We start from the raw sequence: 18,945 nt of genomic DNA on the forward strand, positions 1-18,945 counted from the left end.
GATCTGACAGTAGCATCATGGAATGTGAGGACAATGCTTTAGCTTGCAAAAGTGAAAGAAATAGCCAATAAAATTTTAAAATTTAAATATGATGATGTAGGACTACAGGAAATCAGGTGGCAAGGGAATGGGCAGATTAGATAAACCTGAGCACTCATTGGTATATAGTGGACCAGAAGAAAGAACAGGCTAACTTGGAACAGAGTTCATAATAATTAGGGAAGTTAGGAAAAGCCTTCTGGAATTTGAACCCATAAATGAAAGGATGTGCAGACTCAGACTAAGATGGAAATTTAGGAGTATATCAATAGTGAATGCACATGCACCAACACAGGAAAGAGGATATAATTAAAGAACAGTTCTAGGAAGACTTGGAAAAAGTATGCTGCACAGTACCTAAATATGACCTGACACTAATAATAGGAGATTTTAATGCAAAAATAGGGAGGAATGAACATCCATATAGTTTCTGGAAAATATTCACTACATGAAGAAAACAAAGAGAATGGAGACTTACTATGCCATTTCGCAGCAATGAATAATTGATTTTTAAAAGTACCTGCTTTCCACATAAACGGATCCATCTGGGTACTTGGAAATCTGCAGCCAATGGAGTAGTCAATCAGATTGACCATATTTTAGTGATCGCATGCCACTCCGCGTCAGTTACGGATGTGCGGAGCTGCAGAGGAGCAAACTGTGACTCAGATCTCTTTGTGATAAAATCAGTCTTGAGAGAGAAACTGTCACTAACAAATGGCAACAGAATAGGAAAGATGATGAAATGGAATACAGAAAAACAAATACCAAGTAACACTAAGCAGAATGTTGAGCATGCAGATATCACAGTGTAGGAGTAGACGAAAGGTGGAACAGGATTGAAAAAGCAATTAAAGATGGTGCAGAGGAAATAATAGGCATAAGAAGGAACAGAAGAAACCAGAAATGATTTGATGAAGATTGCAGGACAGCAATAGAGGAAAAGAACAGGGCAAGAACAGAAGTGCTTCAGAGAGAAACCAGAAATAATATGGAACTATATAAAGAATTAAGGAGAAGAGCTAACAGACTATGCAAGAGAAAGAAAAGAGTGTGGACTAAGAAAAAATTTCAGGAAGTAGAAGAGTTAAAGGAATAGAGTGAAATAGGAAAGTTCTATCATGCTGTACAAAATGAAGAATAGATTACAGCCAAAAACAATGGCCTGTTCCAGTAAGGATGGGAAAATAAGGGAGGAAGAACAGATAGTGGGAAGAGGGGCAGACCATTTCAAAGATACACGAAGCACCAACCTAGATGAAGAAGAGACAGCCACACAGGAGGAAAGAGTGGATCTGGAAGTAGACAGTGATACCAGTGAGGCAAGAAAGCCAACACTACGAGAGGTCTCCCAGACTGTGCACAAGTCAAAAAAGAGTTGAGCCCCTGGGGAAAAGAGCATAATTGCAGAATTAAAAAAAATTGGTGGTGAGGCTGTAATAAAGGAACTGCACACATTAATATCAGATATATGGGAAACAGAAATTATACCAGGTAATTGGAAAACGGGAATAATAATCCCCGTTTATAAGAAAGGGGACAGAACAGCATGTGAAAACTATAGAGGTATAACACTCCTAAGTACAGCTTATAAGATTTTCACAAGTATATTAAACGAAAGGATACAGAAGTGTGCAGAAGACATACTAGGGGACTATTAGTTTGCTTTCAACCAGACAGAGGAACAACTGATCAAATATTTGTGATAAGACAAATTATGGAAAAGTTCTGTGAATATGATGTAGATCTGCATTTCCTATTCGTTGACTTCAAACAAGCCTTTGAGAGCCTAAATCAGTAAGAACTATACAGAGTACTGGAAGAAGTTGGTGTATGTGCTAAAATCAGAATGACAATGACAGAGACAAGAGCAAAAGTAAAGGTCCTCAGCAGAACTAGTGAAAGCTTTGACTTTAATAAAGATGTGAAGGAAAGTGATAGTCTCTCCACTGTTCTATTCACTGTAGCCCTGCTTAATGCAGTAAAGAAAATCAACAAAAGAAGCACCATATTTATCAAAACTAGCCAGGTGTGGGCATATGCTGATGACATTGCTATAGTAGGAAGAAATATTTTAGTACTTCAAGAATTTCTGCGTAAATTCTGGAACCACTCGTCCTTCTGCTGTCTCGAACACATGATATTTTAAATATAAGTGGTAGAGTGGAAGCGTATGTACTGCGCCACCTGTTTCACTGTGGAGGTTGGAAGTTTGTTATGAGAAGAATGTAAGAGTGGTGGTCCACTGATGACAACAAGTGTATGCCGCTAGCACCACAGACACTGTGTGGAAGAACATGGAGTAATTATAGGCTATTCATTGCTGTGTCAGTGAATGTGATTATTGTACAAAGACAAACGAACGATTGATTATAGACTTTTAGCTTGCTTCATGTCTTAGCCCTGTACAAGGCAAGACATATGTAATATCCATAAATCATTTGGTTGTTAGACTAATGTTATTATAAATATGTTTAATAGACTCCAATGTTAGATGACTAAGTAGGCTTGCAGAAGTTGTTGTCTGTGAAAGTTGAAAATATATTATGATTGGACTGAAAGTATTCTATGCGTACCCAGTTATTTCAAGAACAGAGAAGGAGTCTTAATTCCTCTAACCAGCGAAAATCTTTGGAGAAGCAGCTTTTGACATAGCTGAATATCCAGAGAAGAGGATTGGTTAGTCACATCACGTAAGTCAACGGATGAAAGTGAGGTGTGAATTGTGAATGCAATCCAGTTTCGCACCACTGCTCGTGTTATCAAAACTGTTAGAATATGGTGACCTAAGTGACAGGACTCGAAGGAAACGGGAAGAAGATATTTTGAGTTGCCATAGGAATCAGGCATAGCAAGATAAGATAACTGTTTCAAGTAATTGGATTGAGTCCAAGGAACAAAATGGAAGAAAGTTGCAAATGCAAGAATACTTCGACTAAGAAGTTTCGGTTTGGAGAGTACACAGCTCTCTCACACATCACAACAAACACCGACACATTAACCAGCAACTGACGCCAACGGCGGCAGCTGCTGCTCACCAGTGCTGACTCCACATCAGCTTGTCGATGCCGACGCTCAAACAATGTTAGACACTGCCGGCACCAGTGCTGTTCACCACCACTGAATACACATACACTCACCTACACAGCTAGAACTCTATGCCGGGTGAGTGTAAAACATTAATTATTTGAGTATAAAGGTGAAGGAACTGTTGAAAAAGACTGTAATATTTTAGTCATTATAAGTAGACTAGAATTTTTTTTAATGCTCACGAGGTCTGAAACGTGTAAAGTTATGGATCAAGAACAGCAGCTAGCTTCAGAACCAACCACTGCTATTAAAGTGAGAAGGGAAATGTCAGACTGGACTGAGTTAGGAAATTTAATTAAAGCCCAAAGTGCAGCTTTAAGAAAAGAGATAGGCTCAGTACATTCTAGATTAGATTTAGTGAATACTCAGTTGAATGCTAAGTTGGGTGAACAGAAGGCAGATTCAGCAACATTAAGTGAAAAGCTCGATGCACAGAATGTTAATTTAAGTAGAGAAATAGTGAATACCCAATTAAATATTAAATTAGACGCTTAAAGTGAGGTTTTAAGTAAGCAGAGTGAAACCTTGAACAGTCAATCAACAAATACAGGTTTATTAAAGACTTAATTTGACATTTTAAATAAGAAAATCGAAAATCTGAAGTTAGGTTTAAAGAGTGAACTAACTAGTTCTTTAAATACTCACGTAAATCAACTGTTTACTGACTTTGACCAGAGACAGAATGAGCAATTTCAGAATTTGACAAAGAAGCTAGAATTTGATACTGAAGACAAATATAATAATGTAGAATCTGAATTTAGTGAAAATTTGGGATCATTTCAAAGTGTGTGTAATGTTACATTTGATGCTGTAAAGCAAAGATTAAACCCTTTAAAGGGAAGTGTTGAGAAGTAGGACAAACTAATTCCTATGGTCCAGTCGCAAATCGCAGGCATTAACACTCGGGTTGATAATGTGGAAAGAAATTTTAAAGAGAAACTAGCAACGTCAGGCATAATAAATATCAGTAGTGTGGAGGAACAGGTAGAAGAGATGCCGCAAGGGTGACCTCTGACAACGTGCCTCCAATTTTATCTTCCAAACTTAGTAATACCGAGAGAAATGTAGATGACTTGTTGAAAGGATTCAAACTTATCCAGGCTTGAGTAGAAAACAGAATAAATTTACCTGATGTTGTGTTACCCAGTAAAGTGGTGATTGTTTTGTCGTGGGGAGCCTTTCACACAAAATTTAATGAGAAGTACTGGTTTGCACTTGCTCAAGTAAAGTCAATATCAGATCCATGGGATCTGGGCAGAATCACATCTGTCTCCCAGGGACGTTAACGTTCTGAGTTAACAGGCGGAGTGACGACCACCAGATCCCGATTTGTATCAGTGTTTCTTCAAAATTAGTTTTCCTACACGGAATTCTCTTCAAATCTTAAACTATTCTGTTATCTATTAATGAATTCTTAAACCATCCTATAATTTTAGCATATAGAAAACCACATATGTCAGAAAAATAATAGACTTAAGAGAATCGTGGAAAAACAATGATCTCTAAACATGGAATGAGACGAATAGAGTAAGTATTAATGGAAAAATAATATCATGGTACTATTCAAACAGTGTGATATCAGGACGACATAAACTGAACAGAGTTTTTTATGTGTGTATAAAATATAGTATAAACTGAATAACTAAACCAACTATTTGATTGTAGTGTATAATTTTTTATTTGGTATAGAATATTTTATACCTTTTATGAAATGTTATGTAAAGGGGAGGGTTTGTATTGGTTTTGGAAAATGGTGGGTACTGTAGATTAAAGCATGATTTCCACCGATAGACAAATCAGTGCTAACACAGAACATACACCACACCTTCCAAACAACTCTCGCAAACAAGTGTGACTGATTCTTCACCATTTGCCATTCCATAGGGGTTGCTAAGATTTTTCTTCGGGGTGAAGGTGAGAATGTCCGTTCTTGTAGGATACTATTAACACCATACCTCCTCTGGCTGCTCACTCGAGTACCGGCTAGGTAGGGATCCTGGGGAAGGGGGTGTGGGAAGGATTTCCTGTCTTTGGGGCTATCTTCTTTCACTTCTTCGATCTTAGCAACCATTTCTACTTTTTCTTTTCTTACTTCTCATTTGAGTGCCTATCTATCTTTCCCTCTTTCCATATTCAACTACTTCCATCGCTGAAGTCCTTCTTAATGTCCGTGGTTTTCAATAACCTACAACTTATTTCATATAAGTAGGCCAAAGAATCAGGCTGTACAAACACACATCGACACAAAGATATACTTAAACACAAACATGAAAATTACAAATTAGAAACCAGAAGTGATGTCAGAACCACCAAGGGATGTAGGGGAATAAAGGTATTTGTACATTTGGGTAGATGCACAAATTACATTGTTTTTTAATGAGTGATGGTTCTACATCATTCCCTTTTTTTGTCTCTTCTTATATATACGTACAGGTATATAAAGAAAGAAGGATAGCAATCAACTCGTGAACCTAGAGAGACAGGAGCAGGAGAGCTGGGGTAATAATTATAAAACAGTGATAAGCCAAATTGGAGTTAATTGTGATAACTGTTTGAGAAAAGTCAGGGTAGCAAATACTCTGCTGAGTTATAGAGTAGTGGGACTTGATCATTGTGTGTAGACATAGTATCTACTGAGAGTTGGTTAATACAGATAGACATAGCATCTACTATGAGTTGAACAATATGTGTAGGCATAGTATCTACTTATATGATCAGAGTGAGGAGCGGAAGAGAACTCAATCCCCCAGGGGCTCAGCATTCATTTGCTGAGTATGGGCCTGGCGACCCCGGGGTCCTGAGCTGGGGACTGGTCAGCGCCGCCAGTTTCCTGTCACCATAACCCCCGGACGTGCTTCAGTGACCACCGTATGGCGCGGCGGTGGAATGTTGTGTGCTGCGGGGAATGGTAATCTTGGCTTGACCGCCTGGATTGCGAGGAAGGACAACCTCTATAAAAACCCCTCAATCTTCCGGTGTGCTCCGCGCCTATGAGATGCATGGCTGTTGGGGTGGAACAGTCGCAAGCGGGCAACCTCTGGGGCACCTGCCGCACCCCAGTTGTATCAGGCTTACTCAGGCACGTGGGGCTCTGTCTGAGCGGACCTTTAGTTCCCTAGCTGCTCGTGGGACCGCAATGGACCCTTCGACCTCTACATTTCCCCCTACCAGTGGCTTGGGTGGGCCACTGGTAGGAAAACACACCCCATCGAAGAAGCGACTTCGTGCTGCGAGTCCTCCAGCGCCTGGTGTTGATCGAGATTTATCAGACTGTCGTAACAGAGCACATGCTGATAATCAGATTGTGTTTTTGATTATTAAACGGAAGGAGGGTAGCTTTGAGAGGGTTTCCCCCTTTTACATCCACAAGGGTCTTGAGGGGATTGCAGGAACACTTAAATCTGTGAAGCAACTTCGCAATGGGACTCTGTTAGTTGAGACTTCTAGTTCCCATCAAGTCGCTTCTCTTAGGAAAGCAACCTGTCTCGGAGAGTACGCTATCGAGGCCGAGCTCCACTCCACTCTGAACTATAGTAAGGGTGTTGTGACATGTAGGGACTTGGTGGATATCCCCACAGATGAGTTAAAATCTGAATGGGCTGATGACGGTATTGTTGACGTGCAGCATATTATGAAACGAGTCGATGGGAACCTAGTCAAATCCGACTCGTTTATTCTCACGTTCAGTTGCCCGAGACTCCCAGAGCATGTTAAAGCGGGGTTCTTACGTTTGCCAGTCAGGCCATATTTCCCCAACCCAATGTGCTGTTTTAAATGTCAGCGCTTTGGGCATACTACGTTGGGGTGCAATGGGATAGCCACTTGTGGTAAATGTGGTCAGCCTGCCCATGAAGGAGCCGATTGTTCATCGCCTGTGAAGTGCGTGAATTGCTCTGGGAGTCACCCTGTCTGGAGCCGGGTCTGCCCCATCTATCTCGAAGAACGGAAGATACAGGAGATTAAAACATCTAAGCGCATCCCCTATGGTGAGGCCAAGAAGCTCTTTAAGGCCATGCAACCTCCTGTGTTTACAACATCTTTCGCTTCCGCTCTGAAGAAACCGGTACCAATGGCCACTGTTGCTACGCAAACAGAGGTTGCTAGTGTTAGCACTAATACCTGCATTTGCCAGTGCACTTGTGCTGCTGCGGTTGTTTTGCAACCTGCGGCTCTCCCTGCAACGTCGGACAAGGCTGTGGTTGCTGACATTGGGGTACTTCCTGCCTCTCCCCCTATGGCGCCTTCTGCCCAGGCGAGTAAAGCTCCTCCTGTAGACAAGGCTCTGCATTCTAAGCCCTCCAAGACAAAGACGCTGAAGGTGAAGGTTTTGCCACCTGAGGAGACTAGTCAGGGTCGGTCCGATGACGAGGCCATCGTACTGTCTGACATCTCCCGTGGGTCGTCATCGGAGCTGATGGACATTGATGTCGACCGGGGGCGATCTTCTCGCCCCAGGAATAAATCTCCGGCGGGTACGGGCTCTCCTCCGAAGCACAGAGGAAGGGTGAAAGTTCAGCCACCCTAATCACTGGCTCCCATATTACAGTGGAACCTGAATGGGTTCAGGACGCATGTGACCGAATTACAACTCCTTGTACGAGAGTGCCCTTTGTGCTTATGTCTCCAAGAGACACATTTTCGGGCCACTGATGCTCCTTCTTTACGAGGCTATACCGTATATCGGAAAGATGATCTGACGGGGCAAAGGGCAAAGGGTAGTGTTGCGGTTTTTGTCCGTGACATGCACCCCTCATCTGAGCTCCCTCTCGTTACAGACTTGCAAGCAGTTGCAGTTGACCTTCTTGTGGGTCGGAGGCTCACAGTCTGTTCAGTCTACTTACCACCTCAGGATGTGATAGACTCTGAGGCTCTCACAGACCTTATTAGCCAACTCCCCCGCCCATTTCTTCTGCTGGGGGACTTCAATGCTCATAATGTCTTATGGGGCTCTCCGACTACTTGCCCCAGGGGTCGCATTCTGGAAAGCTTCATGATGTCTGAAGAACTGTGCATCCTCAACTCTGGTGCTCCCACTCATTTCTGTGCTGCTTCCGGGTCGTCATCGGCTATTGACCTTTCCTTTTGCTCTCCAGCACTCGCGGATTCTGCTCTGTGGGAGGTTGTTGCTGACCTCCATTCTAGTGACCACTTCCCCCTTTGGATTCACCTCCTGGATGAGGCTGTGGCATTATCAGTGCCGTCTCGGTGGCACCTCTGCAGAGCTGACTGGACACTTTTCAGCCAACTGGCTGTTTTGGAACACCGTGCCAGCGTTCACGAATGGGTAGACCATGTTACAGCCGTGATCTCCCATGCTGCTGAATTGTCCATTCCACGGTCATCCGGTAATCCCAAGAGGCGTCCTGTCCCCTGGTGGACCACTGAGTGCCGCTCCGCCATCCGAACCCGCCGTGCAGCTCTGCGCTGCTTCAAGTGCCGTCCCTCAGCTGACAATCTTGCGGCCTTTCGGGTGGCAAGGGCCAAAGCACGGCGAGTGATTAAAGAGAGCAAACGACGGTCATGGCAATTGTTCTTGAACTCCATCTCCCGCTCCACTAATTTTACGAAAGTATGGGAAGCTATCAGGAGGATTTCCGGGAAACGCAGCCAACTACCTGTCACGGCATTGCTGCATCAGGGATGTCTCCTCACGGCGCTGAGAGACATTGCCCAGACACTGGCCATGCATTTTGCGGAATCTACCGCCACTATTAACTGTGGTCCAGATTTCTGCCGCTACCGAACTGCCATCGAGAGGGGTCACTTGGACTTCCGGTCTCCAAATTCTGAACCCTACAACTGCCCCTTCACAATGTGGGAACTGGATTCGGCGCTGTCTGTGGCTCATGATACTGCGCCTAATCATGATCAAATCCGGTACAGCATGCTGCAGCACTTGTTGCTGCCATCCAGGGAAGGTCTCCTGCATTGTTTTAATATGATATGGTTATCCGGCGCATACCCTGACTTGTGGAGGGAGGCGATTTTGATTCCTCTCCTCAAACCGGGGAAGGACCGCACGCATCCCAGCAGTTATCGAAGTATTGCTTTGACGAGCTGTGTCGGGAAGACGTTGGGATGCATGGTCAACCGTCGCCTGGTTTGGCTGCTCGAGACCAGGCAGCTCCTTAGCCCCTCTCAGTGTGGCTTTCGGAGATGTCGTTCGACTGTAGACAACTTGACCCTGCTGGAGGCGGCCATCCAGCAGGCCTTCCTACGTAACCAGCATTGTCTTGGTGTCTTCTTTGACATTCATAAGGCGTATGACACTACTTGGCGCCGCCATATCCTCAATCAACTCCATGAGTGGGGCTTTCGTGGCCGTCTCCCCATCTTCATTCAGTCCTTTCTTTCCCACCGCCTCTTTCGTTATAGGGTTTGTAATGTGCTATCTGATTTGTATGTGCAGGAGAATGGTGTTCCTCAGGGAAGCGTTTTAAGTGTCACCCTCTTTGCCGTCGCCATTAACAGTATCATGTCCACTATCTGGAGTCCTGTCCAATGCTCCTTGTTTGTGGACGATTTTGCTGTTTTCTGTTCTTCCTCCAGTCTTGTCACTGCTAGTCGGCAGTTGCAGCTTACGATACAGCGATTAGAGGCATGGACTGCGCGGACGGGTTTACCTTTTCTGCAGACAAATGTGTGCGTGTTCATTTTAATCGTTCTCGACGTCTTTTTACCTCCCCTGAATTGCGTCTGAGGGACACCAGTCTTCCTTTTAGTGACACTGTGCGGTTCCAGGGCCTCACTTTTGATTCCAAGTTGTCGTGGTTGCCTCACCTTAAAGACCTCAAGGTGCGGGCCCTGAAGGCACTGAATACTTTGAAGTGTCTGAGCCATCGCTCCTGGGGAGCAGATCGGGCGCGTCTGCTGCAGTTCTATAGGGCTTTCGTCCGATCGCGTCTTGACTATGGTTGCACCGTGTATGGGTCAGCAAGGCCTTCGTCTCTGAAGATTCTTGATGCAGTACACCATGAGGGTATCAGGCTGGCCACTGGTGCCTTCCGTACCAGTCCCATCCCCAGCCTGTGTGCTGAGGCAGGGGAACCGCCGCTCGCCATCCGGCGGAAACTCCTCATGGTGCGACGGGTGTGTCAATTCCTTGCCTGTCCTACCTCCCCTGCGTACCCTACCGTTGCCCGACCGCCTATGGAACGTCTCTTTTACAGTCGTCCCAGGGCAACGAGACCATTTGGGATTCGTGCCAAGCATTTGCTTGAGTCCCTTGGTGTGGAGCGTGTGGCCCCCCGACGACAAGGTTTTACTCACCTGCCTCCCTGGTTGCTCCAGAGGTCCAGCGTCCTTTTAGACTTGTCGGAGTACAGGAGGAGCTGCACTCCTGCGTTTGTTTTTATCTCCTTATTTTATGATATTTTAAACCAGCATCCCGACCATGTACCAGTATTTACGGATGGCTCTAAAGAGGGGGACTCTGTTGGTTGTGCTGTTGTTTTCCCTGATCGAGTCGTCCAGTTAAGGCTTCCTGCGGCGTTTACCATCTTTGATGCCGAATTGTTTGCGATCTTGCGGGCATTGGAGCAGATGAGGTGTGTTCCCAGTCTTAAGTTCCTCATCTGTTCTGACTTCCTGAGTGCCCTTCAGACCATGCAACACTTGTACCCAGCGGATACGGTCGTCCAGAACATCCATGATGCCCTCCTCCACCTGCAACGGTAGGGGAAGGAGGTGTCCTTCTGCTGGGTGCCGGGGCACGTGGGTATTAGGGGAAACGAACTGGCGGATGTGGCTGCCAAAGATGCATATTCCCTCCCTCACGTTGTTGAATGTGCCGTCCCCCTCCATGCTGTTACCTCCCTCCTGCGTTTTCGTGTTATGCGTCAGTGGGAAGAGGAGTGGCTGGCAGTCGGTGACAATAAGCTGCGTCTGGTCAAGGCTACCATGCGGCCATGGCGTACGTCCTACCAGTCATACAGGCGGGATGAGGTTCTCCTCACTCGCCTCCGCATCGTCCCTTAATGCATGGTTTTTTACTCCGGCGGGAGGACCCCCCAATCTGCAGTTCTTGTGGTGTCCAGATTACTGTCCGCCACATTTTACTTGACTGTCTTTTATTCTCTCACCAGAGGGCGGTGCTTTCTTTGCCACTGGATTTGCCCTCTATTTTGCAAGATGACGCAACGACTGTAGTTAAGGTCTTACAGTTCTGTGTCCTGTCCAATTTGTTGCCTCGGATTTTAGGGAGAGGGTTTTAATGTGCTGCTGAGTGACTGGCTCACCCAGGTTTTAGGTAAGAGGTCAGCCAGTCACGATTACCTCCTTGTTTCCCTTCGGTTTCTTTTTTCCTTGTGTTTCCTTTCCATTTTAGTGTGTCCCTTCTCCTCTTGTTTTGCCTCTGTGTGTGAGGATTTGGAACTGCGTCAGGCCTGTGTCTTTTAGCCGTTCTCCTTGTTCGCTGTTTGTCTTAGTCCCTTCACTGCATGTGTTCCTGTTTTTATGCGTTTGGGCGCTGATGACCACGCTGTTTAGTGCCCGTAAACCTCAAACACACACACACACACACACACACACACACACACACACACACACACACACACACACACACAAGAGAACTCAAGGGTATTAGATGGAGTATTATAAAGTGGAGTTGAGGTGTAAAATAGGTGAGTAACTTTACCAGAGAATGTTTAATGGTAGTGTACATAAAGATGTATACTAGGGCAATGAACCATGAGGCCTAGTCAGGAAGGATAAGAGGGGTCGCACCCAGCATTTATTGAATACAAAAGTCAGATAGGCAGATCTAAGAAAGGCTGACCTATACTGTGCGGACAGGGGCACCAGGAAGGGGATTGACCTGTACCATAGGAGAATAGGAATCGAGAGGGGCATACCTACCAAAACAGGAGGAGGGAGTGCACTAATAGGGTCAACCCATAGGTGAGGTATAGGTACTGTTCCTAAAGGGCAAAAGGACAGTATCGTGACTGAAGTCACATGTTTTATAGGAGTTAGTCCAGTAAGTTTGAATTCTATGCATCACCAGTCTATTACGTTTTATGTTTACAAGTGGAAAAAAAAGAAAAAAATACTCTTATTTTACCCAGAGTTCCTGGTAGTACGGAAAGAAGGAACAAACAGTAGATTACTCATGGGTCATGCACACCTGGAGAAAGAGCAGAAAACAGAACAATTTGGGTCCTCTCGATTTTAAATATTGAAAGAGCTAACTCCAACATGGATTGAAAGGTTCACATTTTATAATTGTAGTAAAATGTTAAAAAGGAATGACTAGGCAATAAGAACAAGAGTATTTACGATTATTAATAGAAGAAGATGTATTGTTGAGAAATGAAGTGTTATCCTATGTGATATTAATGTACATGGTGATTATGTATAAAATATCGCATGTTTGAGCCGAGGGGAGGGATATGTAGTGCTTTGAGAATTTCCGTGTAAATTCTAGAGCCACTCATCCTTCCACCGTCTCGAACACATGGTATTTTAAATATAAGTGGGAGAGTGGAAGCGTATCTACTGCGCCACCTGTTTCTGTGTGCAGGTTGGAAGTTTGTCATGAGAAGACTGTATGAGTGGCAGTCCACTGATGACGACAAGTGTTTGCCGCTAGCGCCACAGACGCTGTATGAAAGAAGATGGAGTAATTATAGGCTATTCTTTGCTGTGTTAGTGAATGTGATTATCGTAAAAAGACAAACAAACAATTGATTATAGACTTTTAACTTACGTCATGTCTTAGCCCTGTACGAGGTGAGACGTATGTGACGTCCATAAATCATTTGGTTGTTAGACCAGTGTTGTTATAAATATGTTTAATATAGTCTAATGTTTGATGATTAAGTTGACTTGCAGAAGTTGTTGTCTGTGAAAGCTGAAAATATATATCATGATTGAACTGAAAGTATACTACGGGTACCCAATTATTTCAAGAATAGAGAAAGAGTCTAATTAATTCCTCTAACGAGTGAAAATCTTCGTAGAAGAAGCTTTTGGGAGATTGATGTAGCTAAATATCCAGAGAAGAGGATCAGTTACTCACATCATGTAAGTCAACTGATGAGAGTGTGAATTGTGAATGCAATCCAGTTCTTGTGTCGTCAAAACCATTAGAATATCAATACATTCCAAGAAACATACCAGGCAGTGGAAACAGAAGCCTTAAAAATTGGCCTCGTAGTACATGAAAACAAAACAAAATATATGATAATGTCACAATCTGAGGCCAGAAGAACCCCTAAAAACCTAAACATCAGTGGGAAATGCTTCAAAGGAGTGTCCTCTTTTAAGTACTTGGGAGCCCTAATAACAAATAAGTGTTGGAAAGGCTATAAGGAAAAGAATACAAGCAGGAAACAGAGCTTACTTTGCAAATATGCAGCTTTTCAGAAACATCCTTGTTACAAGAAAAACGAAACTGCTAATATATAACTCCCTAGTCCACCCAGTTATCACATATGGGTCAGATGTATGGACGTTGACAGAACATGATAAAAATGTGCTAAGAACCATTGAGTGGAAAATACTACGCAAAATCTATGGGCCAATAAGGGAGGAAGAAGGCTGGAGAATATGCTACAATGCTGAATTAAAAGAGTTAATGAGTAGGGACAAAGTAAAATTTGTGAAATCACAGTGAATATGATGGCTAGAACACCTGGAGAGAATGGCAGAGGATAGAATCCCAAGGAAAATGATGTAATGTGTTATCCATTTAGCTAGGTGAAAAGGGAGATGTAGAAGAAGATGGATTGACAATGTAATAATGGATCTCACCAGTATGGGAGTCCTGGGGTGTAAAAGAGCAACAAATAACCAAGAAGTGTGGAGGAAGATCGTTGAAGAAGCCAAGGCTCACTGGGGGGCTGTAGTGCTACTGAAGAAGAAGAAGAAACAAAAACAGAGCGGTTTTCTTTTCAGGTGCTACTTTCTAACTTAATGTGAAACTCTCCCAGTATTCCTGTACACAATAATTTATTTTTTTCCAATTTATACTCAAACAACCATTTCCACATTAAGAAGCAAATCACTCTCCTCCTCCTCGTACCTTAACATGAATGAGCATAAAAGTCCAGAAACTGTGTTCAGTGTGCTGGGTCAGGCTTCATTCACTTAATAAACCAAATAGACCCTCTAAATGGAAAAAGAAACTGTGCTTTGAGTCTTTATTATAGTTATAATGATAGTCTTCTAAATTTCGTGGCCAGCTCCACCACAGGCGATGAAGCTGGCACGCGGCAGACACTGGTCGATGGTCCAGGTTAATGCTGGCTCTTGTTGCCCCAGATCCCTCAAGCAGCAGCATAGACAACAATAAACATACATTTTATGATGTAAAAGTGTCCTTTGCAGAAAAAAATCAACCAGTCAGTGGCTTGACATTCTGATGGGTGGTAATGTGCAAAATAATTAAGAAAAAAGCCATTAAGATCAACAGAACACAGTGGTATCTCTCAGCCATGTGCTTGCTACTTGGGTCCAAATGCAACACCTTTCGTATAAGGTGTCTTCTCATACTGTTGGTAGGCAGTTGGATGGTAGATTCAGCTCCCATGTTTTAGGCTGTCAGTTATATCAAGGCCTAGGTATCTGCTGTAAAGGAGTGGCTTTAAATAGTCAGGAAATGGAAATTGCTGATTGGCATTGGCTCATTTACAGCAATCACCATTAAGTGTGGCCAGTATGATAAGATACACCAAAGGATTGACTATTACAGTATTTCTAGAGTCATGCAGTGTTACAGGTGTTAGTTTTCCAGCACGTGTCCTGACCAGGAGGGGGGCGGCAGTGAGCAGTTTGTGTGTTATGGATTTATATCATGTTCACAATAGAGGGGGTGAAACATGATCTCGGGCAACTGACTGCTGGCAGCACTGTTGACAGTTTTAAACTATGAAGTGCAATTGAAGCAGCTGTGCCAAGCCCTCTACAACTGTCATGAATCTCCTTTTGCCGACTCTACAGTAGTATGGTATTAATCCGGGTACTTCAACACCTCAGTGATAATTACATGGCTTAGAACTGTTGGGTTCAGCTCTACTTTTTGGCTAACTGTCTTTCACTTGATATGTCTGTAGTGACTGAATGAATGACACTTGTACTGACTCTTTCATACTTTATTAGGAGTACACCACTGACGTCACTGTTATAAATGGACAGGATAGAAATACCGTAATTTGGAGCTCTAAACCTTGACATAAAATAGAGTTGATTACAGGGTACTATACAATAACACTCTGCAACAGATCGTTGGCAAGGAGCATTCATTACCATTAAATTCACAAAAAAACAACGAATAAACAGAACACACAGAAAACGCACAAAAGCATAAAAAAACATAGCACTCCTGGTGGCTGGGTACTGAACTGCTCAGACAGCCGATTCACTTGCTAAGAACATTGCACTGCAGTGTACGCTACACAACAGTGAACTTCACACTAGTGTGTGGTGCCTGACATGTAGGCTGTTAAATCAGTCCCAGATGGAAGCAGTTTTGACATCGAAAAACCACATCCTACGGCCAGAATGAATTGTCCACGTCATAGTTGAACTGTGCCCTGGTCTACATTGTCGTTGGAACTGTGTCCCGGGAGGTGGATGCTACAGTGGTGGCGCTTATGACATAGCATCTCGATCCGAGGTGGGTGGCCACCTTTGTTGAGCTGCTATCGGTGGTGTGTCATGAAAGACATATGCTAGTTTAGCATGGTTCAATGTGACAATTGTACCCTTACCATTCACCAGAATATCCATTGTTTGTGTATGTCATTGGAGAACTTTATATGGGGCTTGCAGTGCCTTCCATGCGGAGCATAACATACGTACATTGCTCAAGATCTTGGTACACAACAGATGGCGGTGTGCCATGCTGCGAAGCTCTCAAGAGAATGGGTCCTGGAAATGTGCTGTCTCAAGTGATGCGAAAAATCTGACTGATCTTGAGCAGCTATCTCGATCATGTCTGTGTCAACAAAATCACCAGGCAGTAGCTGTGTCTCACCATAAACCAATTCTGCCACGGATGAACCGGTGTTTGACTTGATTTGATCATCCCATAGCTTGTCGGGTGGTAGCTAGTAGTCTTACGGTGGGTATAACCACGAAACTTGACCAGCTGAGCAAGCAGATCTGATTCAGACTGATGTCTGTGGTCCATTGAGATATGCAGCAGACGTCTAAATATCACAAACCATGTTAGAACAAAGGTGGAAGCTAATGTCTCATCTGTGATGTTATGAATTGGTACTGCTTCAGGCCAATGGGTATAATGGTCAGTCATTGTTAATAAGTATCTCTACTTGTTTGATGGGGGAAGTGGTCCAACAATGTCCGAATGTACATGGGGGAAGCGCGTGGGGGTATCTGGTAAGTCGCCAGTCGGGACTTGGACATAGTGGGTAATCTTGCAGGATTGACACTTGAGACAAGATCTGACTCATTCCTGACAGTCTTTCTGCATGCCCGGCCACACAAAATCCTGAGACATGAGACAAAAGGTGGGACACACCCCAGGATGGCACAACTCATGGACAGTGCTAAAAGCTTGCCTTCTGAGCACTGGCAGTTGGAAAAGACAAAGTCAACCATAAAAGACCTCACTGTACAGATGTGTTTCTTCTCCTGGTACATCATTGAGTTGCAACTTCAGTCCTGATGTGGGTTTATTGATGTACATACTGTGCTTGTTGTCTTCCTTTTGCACATGTGCAAGTGTGAAAAAAATCTAGTGAACTTGAGACACTGTTGACCCACGATAGAAAGTCTACAAAATCATTGTTAATTTCGAATATGTGTCTAATGTGTGTTGTGAACTTGGCCACAAATTTGAGATGATTAAATTGCCTGGGTGAGCAGTTGGCACTCTTTCGCCTGCATGCAAATATCAAGGGCTTGGGGTTCATATAGATAGTAAAGCCTTAAGCTTCAACTTGCAGATGAGAATATGTAAGTGTCTGGTAACAGCCAGGACCTCACAGTTATATGTCAATGGACCTGCATCAGCATAGAGGTCACCACTCGTTGGGTTCAGCTCTAAGTTTTGGCTAAGTGATTTTCACTTGATGTGTTTGTAGTGACTAAGTGAACGACACTTGTACTGACTCTTTGAAACTTTATTAGGAATGCATGCCTGACATCAGTCTTATATGTGGACAGAAAAGAAATTTTGAGTTACTTTTATAGTAGTTCGGGATTAGCATTGCATCCATTATTCCTCACTTCCATTTCTGTTAGTTTGGTGTGCTTTTGTAGTTATTGACTTTAATCTTGCAATCTTCTCAACAAATGTAGTTTGATTTCCGCTACTGGGTGTTGAACTTTTTCTCTCCATAGCTGTATCTTAGGTCCATATCATTCAACCACTTTGTTTATAAAGTTTTTTGTTGCAGTGGCAACTGAGATCAGAATTAAAGTACCTGTCAGATACATCCAAAACTTTTAATATTTCTTCTTTTAGACAAGTAACATGTCCTTTTTAAAATCTGAATAATATGAGTAGTTATGCTAGTGACTTTGAAATAGGATTTAATTTGTTTCAAGAACATAAATGTCATTTGTAAATATGTGAGAAGAGGCTTTGGGAAAAAGTCAAATTAAGGAAACAATGTTTAGAATTCAGGTAAGTTCAAGAGAAAATCCAAATAAATATCAGTGTTATTTGAACATTTACTGTTCACGTACATGCCACATCTAGATAACTATTTTACAAACGCTCTTTATAATCAACATGTTAAAGGTGAGAAAATCGGTGATATTAACCCTGTACTATCTGATCATCATAATTCGTGAAAAAATTAGAGATTTCTCAAAAAAAATTATATATGTCTTAATAAATGAAAATCTAAGTGCGCATGATTGAAAAATAGTGAAGGCAAGATTATTGAGAGGAAAAATGGATTAAGTGAAAGTATTTCTTTTTCTGTTTTTATGAACTTGTAATAATAATAATAATAATAATAATAATAATAATAATAATAATAAAACCAGTGCTATTAACCATGTACAGTTTGGGCAACACAACTTGTGATACAGATCAGAAGAGAGGTGAAGTCAGGAGGGAATATTATGATTTAACATCCTGCCGACAATGTGGCAGGATGAGCACCTGAGCACAAGCTTCAGGTGGAGTGATGTAATCAGCTGTGTCCTTTTCAAGAGGTCTGTGCTGACATTTCCATTGAGCAAGAATCCAAGTCCAGTGTATTACTAATGCACCATATCCTCAGTTGAAAATGCGTTTGAAAAATAGTAAATACAAAGGATGTTGAAGTGGGAAGACCACACAGGTCAAAGAATTTTCATTTATTTAGTAAGAAAAGTTCTGGCAGCATGAAAATTATTTAGTAGTAAAGGAGACTACTCGCCATTAAGAGATCTCCTGTACTCCTAAATTATTTTCAAGAATCTCCACTTTGTATTTGAATGTTTCAGTATCCTCATAGTCTTTGAAGGCATTGTTCAAGTAAATGGTTATTTGTATAGTTTTTTAATTGGTAAAATATGTTGTCCCACATTGCCTGCATTCAACTAGTTAAAATTTTTTTCACCTATGTATTTAAGTAGGTGAAAATATTTACTGTCCCACAGTTCTTTGAAACTTATTTACCGGTCATGATTCGATTGTGACAGACTCAAAATACTCTCTTTTAAAATCCTTTCTGTTCAGACATTGTTACAGTACTTGACACAGTAACTGAAAATAAATGCCTCTGATCCATTAATCCCCCAGCCATCGTGATCTGAAAACACAGTTTGATATAACAGGATATTTTAGTTTGTGTTTTGCGTAACATCTTCAGCATATATGCCCTCTTCTAGTCATTTAGAATTAGTTGATACATT

The 18,945-nt window shown here is 42.7% G+C and overlaps 1 protein-coding gene across 1 annotated transcript in view; it reads left to right on the forward strand.

Moving 5' to 3' along the window:
• LOC126175936 (SUZ domain-containing protein 1) overlaps nt 1-18,945 on the forward strand; it is a 65,143-nt gene that overhangs the window by 40,652 nt on the left and 5,546 nt on the right. The window lies entirely within an intron of this gene.

Source organism: Schistocerca cancellata, chromosome 3 (assembly GCF_023864275.1).
Source record: "Schistocerca cancellata isolate TAMUIC-IGC-003103 chromosome 3, iqSchCanc2.1, whole genome shotgun sequence".
Classification (NCBI taxonomy): Eukaryota; Metazoa; Arthropoda; class Insecta; order Orthoptera; family Acrididae; genus Schistocerca; species Schistocerca cancellata.